Genomic DNA, 12,477 nt, shown 5'->3' on the forward strand with positions numbered 1-12,477 from the left:
TGAAGGATTCAAAGGTTTTCTGGACTGTACCTTAGACACAGGTATGGGGGGTGAGCCCCAGATAAAGCCTCCGAGAATGTTGAAGGAAGCAAGTCCTTTAAAATGCGATTATTCTTCCAGTCCACTATGGCCCAAGGATTAAAAGATTTACAAATGTTGCAATCTTTTTGCAGTTGCTCAGGGTCTAGACAGTAAACGCATAAGGCGGGAGTATCAAAGAGTAGTAACTTATGACCACATTTCTGGCATTTTTAAACCCCAGATGTTTTTTCAGAAATACGGAAAGGAAAGGGGAAAGGAGATACCAAATATGGTATCAAAGACTGCATTAGCGTGTAAAAGGGGATAGATGTAGAAAGAAAAATTTACCATCAATGGTAGAAAGAATTACTCTAAAGTGTATAAAGGGAGGAAATATAAAAACTACAGAAAAAGATAATTAGATAGTAAAATAACAGTAATAATAGAATGACTCATTTCGAATTTTGAATACTAAGCTTGAGAGCTCACAGAGACCACGTCCTAAAACAAAAGTGGCAAACAAGATCTGGGGTATGTTAGGGGATAGAGCATTATGGGTAAGGGAGGATCTCAACAGTTTATTAGTTGTCGTAAGCTGGAAATAGTGGCTGAGTCAGATCGAAACCTAATTGTTGAGAAAGAATGAAAATGGACAACACAGATGGAACATTATGGTGTGTACATAACTTTTTTTCCCCTTTTATTCCAGTCTTTCATTCTGTCTCTCCCAGTCTCTCATCTTCTGCCACTGTGTCCAGGGGGCAGTACAATGTGTCAACCTACTAACATTCCCCTCTTCTCTCTCTTGCATTAGAATAAGTATACCTGCCTTGGGTTCTGACCCTCTCTGCTCCCTCAACTCATTAATAGGAAGGCTCTTCTCTTCCTCTGTCTCACCTGGTTTTCAACCAATATGTATCTAAAGTAGTAATGTTTCTCAACTTATAAGCAAGGGAATGGCATCTAGGTCCAAGGAAATCATCGTTCCACTGTATTCAACCCTCATCAGACCCATCATTGAGTACAATGCCCCTTCAGTATGTATCTGACCATGCAATTGTAACAAATGGAATGTCCACAGTGGTTCATTACAAAAAGAATACAGGGTGTAAACAGCATGTCCTGTGTAGATCAACTCAAAGCCCTACTCTACACAGTTTCTTACAGACTGTTGAGAGATGATCTATGCCTAGTATAGTACAGTTATTGACCCAACTCACCTTTGAGCACTGCTGCCCCTTTTAAGCTATGAAGCCTGTCCTTGACCTAGGGCTGGTTCCTCTCCTAGATCTTCTCATTTGTACCCCACTACAACCAGTCATTAGACTTCATGATTTCCTTGTTCATTCTGTTAGATGTTGGTCCAGGTAACACTTGAGAATGTGATTTCCAACCTGCTAGCCAGGCATCAGTCTTACATCTCCCTGACGTGCTTGTTACCATGTCAGCTGTTTTCTCCAACAGACTGTTTACATCTATTTGTGCCATTTATGCCTGTGTTTCAAAGCATGTACCCAACCTTCCCATTTGATAACCAGCTTGGTCACCTTATCACTTTTTAAAACTTTTTAGCCACAAGTTTGGTTTGACTAATCTGCTCACTCCTGCTTCCCTTGCCATGCTCTCATTTCCTTGACACTATAGTTTATTTACTACTGGCTCCCTCTCCTCTATTTCTCTTCAGTCCCTTCATCCTCATTTTGTTCTTATCTCTCTCTACTTCCTCTTGTTATCCCTCCACTGCTCTTTCCCCATAATGGTATGTCTTATTTACCTCCTTCTCCTGCTGCTTTTCCCTGTCCTGATTTCTGTTGCTGTTTTCTACCTGTCACCTACCTCCTTCCTCATTCTGATTCTTCCTTTCCTAATTGTTCATTGCCTTTCTGTCTCCCAGTGACCATCTTCTTCCTGCCTATATTTTTTTATCTGTTCCAAATTACATCACAGCAATCTGTGTCTCTCTCTGCTACACTCCTCCTTTCTCTGTTTATGACTACATCAGCCAAAGTCCTTCTCCTAACTCTCCACCTTCTATAATTTTGGCAATGTCAATGCCAATGTCATCCTCCTGGGTTACCCAAGGACTCAACTTGTTTATTAAGATGTGATGAATAATTTCTGGTTTAATAAAAGGGTAGACTGTCAAGGACTTTATTATGTCTCTATCATCTTTGTCATGCATACTGTGCATGTGCATCGGTACAGATTAGGAGAGTGGGAAATTCAGAATAAAGAGAAAAATTGAATTCTAAGTATACAAGTGAACCCTAAAACAGCAGACTGCTCCAGTTCTTCATATCTCTTTGTGCACAAAGGTATGAGCACTTTCGTACAAATAACTGTCTTTCAGCTTTTCCCCGGTTAGGAGTCGCCACAGTGGAACTCCGGTCCGCTAATGATTGGCAGTAGATTTTTACGTGCTGGCTTGCCAGGCCTAACGCACAACCTTCAACGACGGAACGCCCATTCACGCATGTCGACACACAGAAGACGCTCTGAGAATCGAACGTGCAACGTCTAACTGTGAGGCGACAACGCTACCACAGCACCACCACCGCAGTAGGCTTTCGTACAAATACATACAAGCAAGAATAAAAATGACGGCATTAGATACTAGAATAAATAAATAAATCACATGGTGCATTTCACTTAGCTCTAAAAGGGACACTATTGGATATTAGAAATACTACTGAACAACTGGAAGCCAAATGGATAATCAGGCTCAGAAGCGACTATCGTCATGGGTTAAATTCAAAAAAATAACGGACCAACTGCAGCCAGGTAGAAGGGTTCCTAGTACTTACAATCCCCCACTAAATACACACATTGCAGCATTTGAAAAAGTTTCTGAAATGCATTTTAGGGGATTGTTTAACAAATGTAACAATGTACAAGACAATAACATTTATTATAGGAATTTGATACAGACAGTGAGACGTAATCAGATAAGGGTAATGAAACCAGACAAGGGAGGGGGGGCAGTCTTAATGTATGACACAGATTATAATGGTCATATGCAAGCTATTTTAGCTAGTGAAGACTATGAAGTTATATCTAGAAACGAATTTAATCAAGCTCTTCACAGAATTAAAAGCACTTTAAACGATATGTTCATTGATGGTAGTCTTACCACTGAGTTATACCATTATTTGGACATGACAGCCCCCCGTTTACCTATCATGTTTGGGGTTCCCAAACTTCACAAAGGTCTGGTTAAACCATCTTTTAGACCCATTATAGATGGCAGGCAATCTATTACCTATGCCTGTGCCAAATGGGTCGACAATAAACTCAAAAAAATCTTAGAAAATGAATCACAGATTTGTATTGATTCATGGCATGTCTTGAAAAACCTTAATGCGATTCCTTTTCATGATGACTATGTGTTTATTACAGCTGATGTTACTAATCTTTACACAGTCATCCCACAAGATGTAGGTATTGAATGGGTCAGGGATCTGCTTTTACTTAAAAGAATAGATGGTGCTGAAATAGATCTAATTACAGCTTTACTGGAATTAGTACTAAACAACAATTATTTTATGTTTAAAGAAACCATCTATTTACAAAAAACAGGCACTGCGATGGGTTCGCCTTGCGGTGGCTCATTCGCTAACTCTGTTATGGCGTTCTGGGAAAGAACATTCTTGTTTAACGACCTTTCTTTTAAGGATATCGTCGTATGGTATACACGATACCAGGACGATATTTTTATGATAGTAAAAGGTTGCGAAGAAAAAATAAATAGACTTATGTATAACATGAATTCTTTTACTTCTTTCTTGGAATTTTCTTTTGTCTTGGAAAAGAATTCAATCAATTTCCTAGACATTTCAATAAGTAAAGATTTTGACAACAAATGTTTTGTTACTGGTATATATAGGAAAAAACTATACAGTAACTCATTGTTACATTTTACCAGTAATCATCCGTACACACAGAAAAAAGGCATTGTGAAAGGCCAATTAGTGAGGGCTACCAGAATGTGTTCTAATGATTATCTTTTTAGTCAAGAATGTGACCTGCTTAAACAAATGTTCTTGAATAGGGGTTACCCAAGTAAACTAATTAATGATTTGACGAAGGAAATTAAATTTAAACGTCACAATGGTTTACTTTTACCTCTTTTAATTAATCAGAACATTGATACATCAGTTTCTGATATAGAGAACCAATCTATCCTTGAGCAACACATAACTGGGGTAAACAACCAGGAGGCGAACAATTACAACACGTGTATGGTTACCCAGTTTAACCAACACATTTTTGAATTTAGAAATGTTTTAAACATAAACTGGGAACTAATTGCACAGGACACATTATGTAGTGAAAGTTGTGGCCTTAAGCCTAGAATGGTGTTTAAAAGAACACCGTGTCTTAAAACGTTGTTAGAGAGACCGTTACAACAGTATTTAAATGTAAAAGGGATGTTTAAGTGTGGGTTTTGTCACTATTGTAGACACATAAAAACTGGGCATACCTTTAACATTAAAGGAACCAAATATTACATTAATGGCAAATACAACTGCCAAACTGAAGGTGTGGTCTATGTGGCACTATGTCAATCTTGCAATGCGTTCTATTTTGGAAAGACGGAGCGCCCTTTGCGCCAACGCATTTACGAACATTTATATGCAATTTCAAAAAATAATACTTTAAACGCTTTGGCAAGACATACTATTACGTACACAGAACACAAATTTTCATTCATGGTAGTCCAGCAGATTAAAAAAGATAAAAAAGACAAGAGAGGGGGCCCTTGGAATTTGCTATTAGAAGAACAAGAACTTTTGTGGCAATTAAAAACTAATGCCCAAGTTTACCCAGGTCTTAATGAGTTTTGTTCAATCAAATGTTTGTTAAAACTCAAGGCTATCCTTAGATAGTAATTTGGATAGAGTTAACATTAATAGAAGGAAAACTGTACCTGTTCTTTATTTTAAGTATGTCAGGAAAATTTAAGTTAGAGCAATCCATTTGAAGATATAGTATTACAAAATGAACAAGTATTTGTATGTATTTTTATACATTATTCGTTTTAGTATGGTGTTGGTTTTGTATGTATTCTTACTGTATATTACATAAGATGGTTTTACATTACATTGAATGACTTGAGTCTATAGTAGTATGCAATTGCTTTAAATGCAACAAGTTAATTTAATTTAATTAATTGTAATTGATTGTTAAATTGCTCGATTATGTATGTAATTATTTAAGCTGTAACCATTGTGTTTCTGTTTGTCTGAAGAAGTGCGGATAATATCTGCATGAAAGCGCTCACGCAGTAAAGCAGTTTTTTAACGTTCTACCTGGTTGCAGTTGGTCCGTTATTTTTTTGAGTTTCTTAGTTTTTGTTTTTACGTTTTTGGTCATGGGTTAAATGACAGGGTGCCCAATAAACCTAAACTAAAGAGTAGGCGCCTACGCAGATGAAGCAGCAGTACTTAGTATAGAGTATTTGTGTAGCTACTGTTTTAAAAGGAGTTTATACTCATATTGGACGTATGGCTTTTATTCATTTTATATGGTTTTTAGTTAGTGTGCATAATGCTATGTAGTGTTAGGACTGTGTCTCTTTTAGACAAGAGTGAAATGCACCATGTGATTTGTTTATTAAAGTATTTCATGCAATCTTTTTTATTCTTGTTTGTATCTAATGAAGTAGTACAACCTGCAAAAGTGCTCATACCTTTGTGAATAAAGAGATTTGAAGAACTGGAGCAGTTTGCTGTTTTTGGGTTCACTTGTGTACTTGGAATTGTTTGCTTGTTTGTTTTATGTGAGCCTGAAACTTGGAGAATTGTGGTGGTTTGTGTTTTTTACTAGAAAATTTAAATTACTGATTTCCTTGGGAATTGGTTTTCTTGTCTATCACTATATTTATTTATGTATCTATTGCTTCTTTGCATGACCAGGTAGCCTAACTGGCACAGCCATTCACCAGTGGCAAGAATCAGGTGGTAGGGAAAGAGCCAGCTTGCAGATCATGAGGACTGACTTACTTGTCCCCTCTACAGCTCCCCTTTTTCCTGCAGGTGGCTCATCAATTTCTACTTCATTTTATCTGCCACAGAAGCTTGTCTCTGCATACTGACTCCATATGTTAGCTCATGGTTGATAGGCCTGGACTCCATATGTGTGACACCTACTGCTCCCTCTAGGGATAACCCAAGAAGTATGCTAAAGCCATTCCCCTCCCGGCAGAATGAAGGAGCCTACAACAGCCACCAACTCCTTCCCTGCCCAGTGATTCCAGTGCCTGACCTATTAATCAAACTTAGGACATTTGGGTCACAGTCAGCACTTTATCTCTATGTCACATGAACTTGGTATATTTAGAATTCAGCATTTGGGAGCAAAACTTCCCATATGAAGGGTGCAAGGGGAAGCAAACTCCTGCAAAAAAACATTTTTTCACAATGTATTTTTCAATGTTTTGCCATGCAACTATGAGACTTGATTGGATGAGTAGTCAGAGGCTCTCTTTCACTATTTGCTCCTCCCATATGGCAGAGTCAACCTCTCTCTCCCTTTCCATTTTTTCCTACTTTCCTTGTGATGCTGACTTATGCACTCTTCAGATGTCCTTCCCCTACCCCTCCATTTTGTGGTTGCATCTCCTAATTTGTCCCTTCCTTATTTCATGCTACTCCATTTGCCTATACTCCTCATCCTGTCCTCTACCATTCTCCTTGTAATTTTTCTATTCTGTTTTACTTACTGTCCAGCTGCTGCCTTCTCTCCCATTCCATGCCATCCTTTCTCACGACTTGCCAGTCAACTGCCCTTCTTTAACTTCTACATTCTCCAATGAAACTCCCCATTTTCCTGTAGACTCCAAATCCTTTGCCACCCAAAGCTTCATTAGCAAAACAAGTAACAAGTGCCTCACATCCTAAGCATCCCACAGAACTTTTCACCACAGTTTTCATTCTGCATATGCTGCCTATTTCATTTTGTCCTACTCTTGGATCCCTTACAAATATTTTTAATCTAGCTTGGTCCTGCCTTAGCTTTTATCCGTAGCCTGCTAAACAAGTGCCAGCAAACTAACAAATAGTAACTAAGAACAGAGAACACAGTTGTCAATTATATTCTCTTCTAACCATACCTAAAACATTATAACGTAATCTATGGACTGGTATCTCTCCTTACAGGCAAATTCATAAGTCTTTCAATAGCAAATAATCAATTCATAGCCAGCTCTGCTCACATATCAGGCACATACAAGTAAAAATATATACGTACATGCACACTAACGATGATGCTTTTCCTGCAATAACCTAACCCCAGAAGTTAATGACAGAAGAGACTAAAAGGCTCGAATATGACTTATCTTTCCAAACAGTGTATTCTACCTTCAAATTAGAGAATAAACTTGTAAAGTTTACAAATATAAATCACTGTACAATTAATTGTTCTGTAAAATGTCATAACAATCCCTGCAAACCAAATGTAATCATCTGTAAACTAAACTAATTAAACTGAAAACCAAGTTCTTAATATGTGTTTGCATCTGTAGTTAAATAAAAAAGGCCAAACAATCCTAAAATAATATACCTTAAGAAATATTCTTAAATGCAGTACTTACATGTGAGGAACTCAGAGCTCCAATTCATTTTTTTCTGCACGTTTTGCTTATGCTTCCTGCCAACCATCATACCCTCTCCTGGTCCATCAGACAATTCCTTTCCTTCACCAGGTAACAGCTGACCAGTAGAGGCCGTCATCTAGGCAGCCATTAGGGGTGTTATTTTCTCCCCACCTCTAACACCAAGAGCTCAATGAGGTGCTGGAGAGGAGACGTACAATGGACTAATAGCAGAAGAGTTCCCCTTCACTTCCATAAGGGGCATTCCTTCCAAGCAGTCCTTTCCCTGTAGCATGAGCAGTCATCTCTTCAGTCCCCACCAGGGAGATCACACTGCCCTAGCGGCTTTTGAATGTGTTCAGGACCCCACCCTCCCCTCAGGAGAGGTGAGCAGGCCAATGAACATCTTAGTGACATTAGATGTCAGTGTGAATTTAATGCCTTATTTAAGCATACACTTAAGCATCCTAATGCCCAGTTTTGTTTTTTGGGTATTGACAAAATTATATTTAGTAGTCCCTACTAATTACCATAATCAGCCAAATAGGCACTAATGAACCCTACTAAACAGCATCAAGACTTTAAAATGAATATCACCACCCACTACTGCAAACCATATCACCATACTCACAAACAATCCTCTACACATCCTTTCTACCTTCTAACACACTCACTAACCTCTACATGTACATTTTAGTCACCCCCCCCCAAAACAAAATGAAACTTATTCCATATAATAAATTCAAATTATCCACATAAAATGGTTCACCTTAAAAAACTCACTTACACAGAACACTCCTCCAAACCACTACTAGTTCTATGCTACTACTCATACATCCTTACTTCATACCACACTACTGCAACACTATATTCTTCCTCCATGGTAGACCTCACCACCTACACACCCAAACATACCACTCAACTATACTACAGCCCTATCCCTTTTCTCTACCACAACACAGACGTTCACCCTTACAAAGTCCATACCCTAAGAAACACCTCCCACACCTCTCAAAAGCTAGAGAAACTATTAGATAAACTTGTTAAACACTATTTACACATACCTGACAAGCTAGGCCAATCTGGAGACATATACCACAATCCTGGTCCCACTACAACACCCATCATAGTTAATAACTCGATTACTAACACCCCAGGAATCCCACAGAAAAACAAGACCCCCTTACTCCTCCTTAACATGAATGTCAAAAGCATTACTAACAAAGTTCACGACCTGCATGCCCTACTCTCTTTATACTCTCCAGATATACTAATAATAACCCAAACTTGACTAAAAACAAATATTAACAACAATGAAATAACAGCCCCAGGTTACAATATTCTATGAAAAGACAGGAAATCTAGAAAGGGTGGAGGAATAGCTATCTTTTTTCAAAAATCACCTAATTCTAGACAACTTAGACAAACATTCCTGAATTTGACAATGCTGAACTTATCTTTGCCAGATTAAAAATTAAACCCCCAAAAAATATTAATATTATATGTGGTTATATCCCACCAGGAAACATCCCTACTCTAGACTCTGGGTCTCCAACTCTCTCCCACAAGAAACTATTCTGATGGGAGACTTCAATATCGATTGGCTTAACTGCTCCTCGGAAAACCCATCTTCCCATATAAACCTCCATAGGTTTACTCAACTCATCACCTCCCCTACAAGGACTGATAAATCTTCCAAAAGACAGTCAATTCTTGACTGGATTTTGATTAGCAAACCATCTCAGGCATCTCAATCAGGCTGTCTGCCACACACTAAGTGACCATCAGCCAACCTTTCTTCTTAGGACCTGTACTCACCAAGTCATCCAAACCACCTTCTGCTTAATCAGAAACAAAAAAATTCAACTTAAATCGCTTCATCACCACTCTAAATAGCTGTAAATGGGAATCTCTCAAACAGTTTCCTCTTGAAGACGCAGTAAACTCATTCAGCAACACATTCTTAGACATACTAAACTCCAATGCAGCCCCCAGAACTATCAGAGTTAAATCTAAGTATGCACCCTGGCTAACTAAAGAATGTAGATCCCTACTCAAGGTTAAAGACAAAGCCTGGCAACAATTTCAAAAAACAAAACAAAACACAAACAACCAAGCAAACATATAATATAAAACAAAAAACTAATAAAATTAGACAAAATCAACTACTAACCAAAACATCCAAAATAAACATTAAAAAAAAACCAAAATTCTGGGCAGCAGTTAATAACATACTTCAACCTGGAAAATCCATCACCCCTGCCCAACAAGAACCAACAATTCACAAAAACTGTCCAATCCCTAGAAAATTCTCCAGGCTTTGTCAGTAACCCTTCCCCTCTTACACCACAAAACAGCACCAACTCCCAAGACTCCACCTCCCACATCAACTTATACCCAGTGTCTGTTATAACTACAAAAAAAACTACTTCAAAAACTTAAACCAACAACCCTAGCTGCTGACAACCTTCCAGAAGAATTTCTACAAAATGCAACTGAAGCAATAGCCTACCCAGTAGCCATTCTCCTAAACCATTCAATATCTGAAAGCCAAGCACCCATAATATGAAATGCCTCCCCCATTCTACCACTACACAAGGGACGGAATTCATTGCCAGTCTATCTCCCTTATCCAAAATACTAGAAAGGGTCGTGCACACCCAACTAATGCACTACCTTCTCACACACAAACTACTGTCAAATACCAAACACCGATTCTGTCCCTTTCACAGCACCACCACAGCACTGTTATCCTTTATTAACACAATTAACCAACATAGAAACAGAGAATTTGTATCAGCCATATTTTTAGACATATCCAAAGCCATCAACTTGGTCAGTCACAATTAACTCATCTATATTCTCTCCACTCTAAACCTCAGCAATTCCACTATCACATGGTTTGAAAGCTACCTAACAGGATGACTGCAAACCATCCTCTGACAACACCAACTCTCCTGTCTTCTCCCAGTCTCCTTAGGGGTTCCACAAGGTTCAATCCTTGGACCATTACTATTCTCCCTTTTCACTAACCACCTCAGCACCTCCATACTACCACAAGCCCCTGTAGTACAATACACTGATGACTCCACCCAAATATGTATTGCCCCCCACACTAGAAGACCTCCACACCAAAACCCAAGATTCCTTTCCGTCAGTAGAAACCTGGCTCACTGACTCCCAAGTAATTCTAAATCCCTACAAAACTAAGCTCCTTCTTTTTAGCCCAACTAAATTTCCCTCATCTACCCAGTCCTTTAATATCTTCTCCAGGAACAAAACTATGACCATCCCAAGCAGTCACACAAAACTGCTTGGGGCTGAAATTGACAACAACTTGAAATTCAATATTCACATAGCCCAAACCATCAAAAAAGTTCACAAAAATAGGTCTGCTATATAGAAATAAACAATTTCTTACAAATAACACAAAAGCTACCATAGCCCGCACACACCTGATATCAACCCTCCTCTATGCCTCCCCAGTATTAACCAGTCTCCGCAAAACAGACCTAAACCAACTGGAATCTTGCTATAATAAAATAGCATAATTTGCCACTGGTGCTTTACATAGATCTCATCACTGTACATCACTAAAGCAGCTTAACTGTCTCAAATTCCCACACCTTCTACACTTTAATCAACTAACCTTTGCCCACAAAATTCTCCACCAACCCAATAAAACCCCTTCTCTCAAAAAACTCATTCAACCATATACCACAGCTCGATCTCTTCGCTCCAGTAACTAGCACCTTCTAGAGACCCCTAAAGCCAACAACTCAGCTGAGAAATATCTCTTCTCTAACTATATTCCTAAAATTTGGAATAAACTGCTAACCCCAACAACTTCTAATAGCTCTATCTCACAATTCAAAAAGCTCCTCAAATTACATCTAGTGGACACCTGGCTTTGCTCTTGTTACTCCCCTGGTTAGGCCCTCCTGATTTCCCAAACAATCTACTACTTTTTTATCTTGTATAACAAGTAGTAGTAACTTCCATCTGTTAAGACTATAACCCTTTTATCATTTCAATTGCATTTGTAGCAACTACATCTGTATGTGTATAACCCTCACGAGTATTTCAACTGAAGCTGTAGCATTATGATCTATAATTGGGACTTTTTCCCATAAAAATAAAATGTAGGTCTTCAACTTTTTTGCACTTTTTTTGCCATCAAAATGGTATGCTACAGGTTTGTTAAACTACTGAATTGTCTGTAACTGGTACTTTATGTATGCTAGTATATGTTAACAATATCCTTGTATCTGGAGCTTTTCTCCCCTGGCTCCTGCTGAAAAAGGACCTGCGTCCAGTCAGACTTTCCCGGTAAACAAGTGTAAAATAAATAAAAATAATAAATAAATTAGAATGGAAATACGCGCTTATTGTAAATGAACATTTTTGGATTGTGAAACTAGGAGCTTTATTTTTTTTTGGTTTGAATGAATATTAGTAATAGTTTTGTATTTATATATAAATATATGTCTTTAAATGTGAGTCCAACGAACTGTGATGTCATCTTCAAAGAAGTGACAAGTAACTGATGAACATTTAAATGTTATTACCGCACTGAGGAAGGCTGTTGCTGAAACCGGTATATGTTTTTTTTTAAACTAACTAAAGAATAAATTGTTGGACTGGGTTTGGAGAGTGCTGGCCTTTTTTTTCTTTTGCTGGTTGCTTTTTGCCATGCACTTTCACCTACCCTGCAAATTGCTGTTGTTAAAAGGGGTACAGAAACCACTAAAGTGGAAGTTTCTGTTAGTGAGCAAGGTAGTGTTACCAGAGCTGCCTTGCAACATTAATTCAGTTCAGTTGAGTGCTGCTTCAGAAAGAAAGGTTATGCCTGGGTTGTGTGGAAT

The sequence above is a fragment of the Protopterus annectens genome, chromosome 6.part1 (genome assembly GCF_019279795.1).
Source record: "Protopterus annectens isolate FY-2018-M chromosome 6.part1, PAN1.0, whole genome shotgun sequence".
NCBI lineage: Eukaryota > Metazoa > Chordata > Ceratodontiformes > Protopteridae > Protopterus > Protopterus annectens.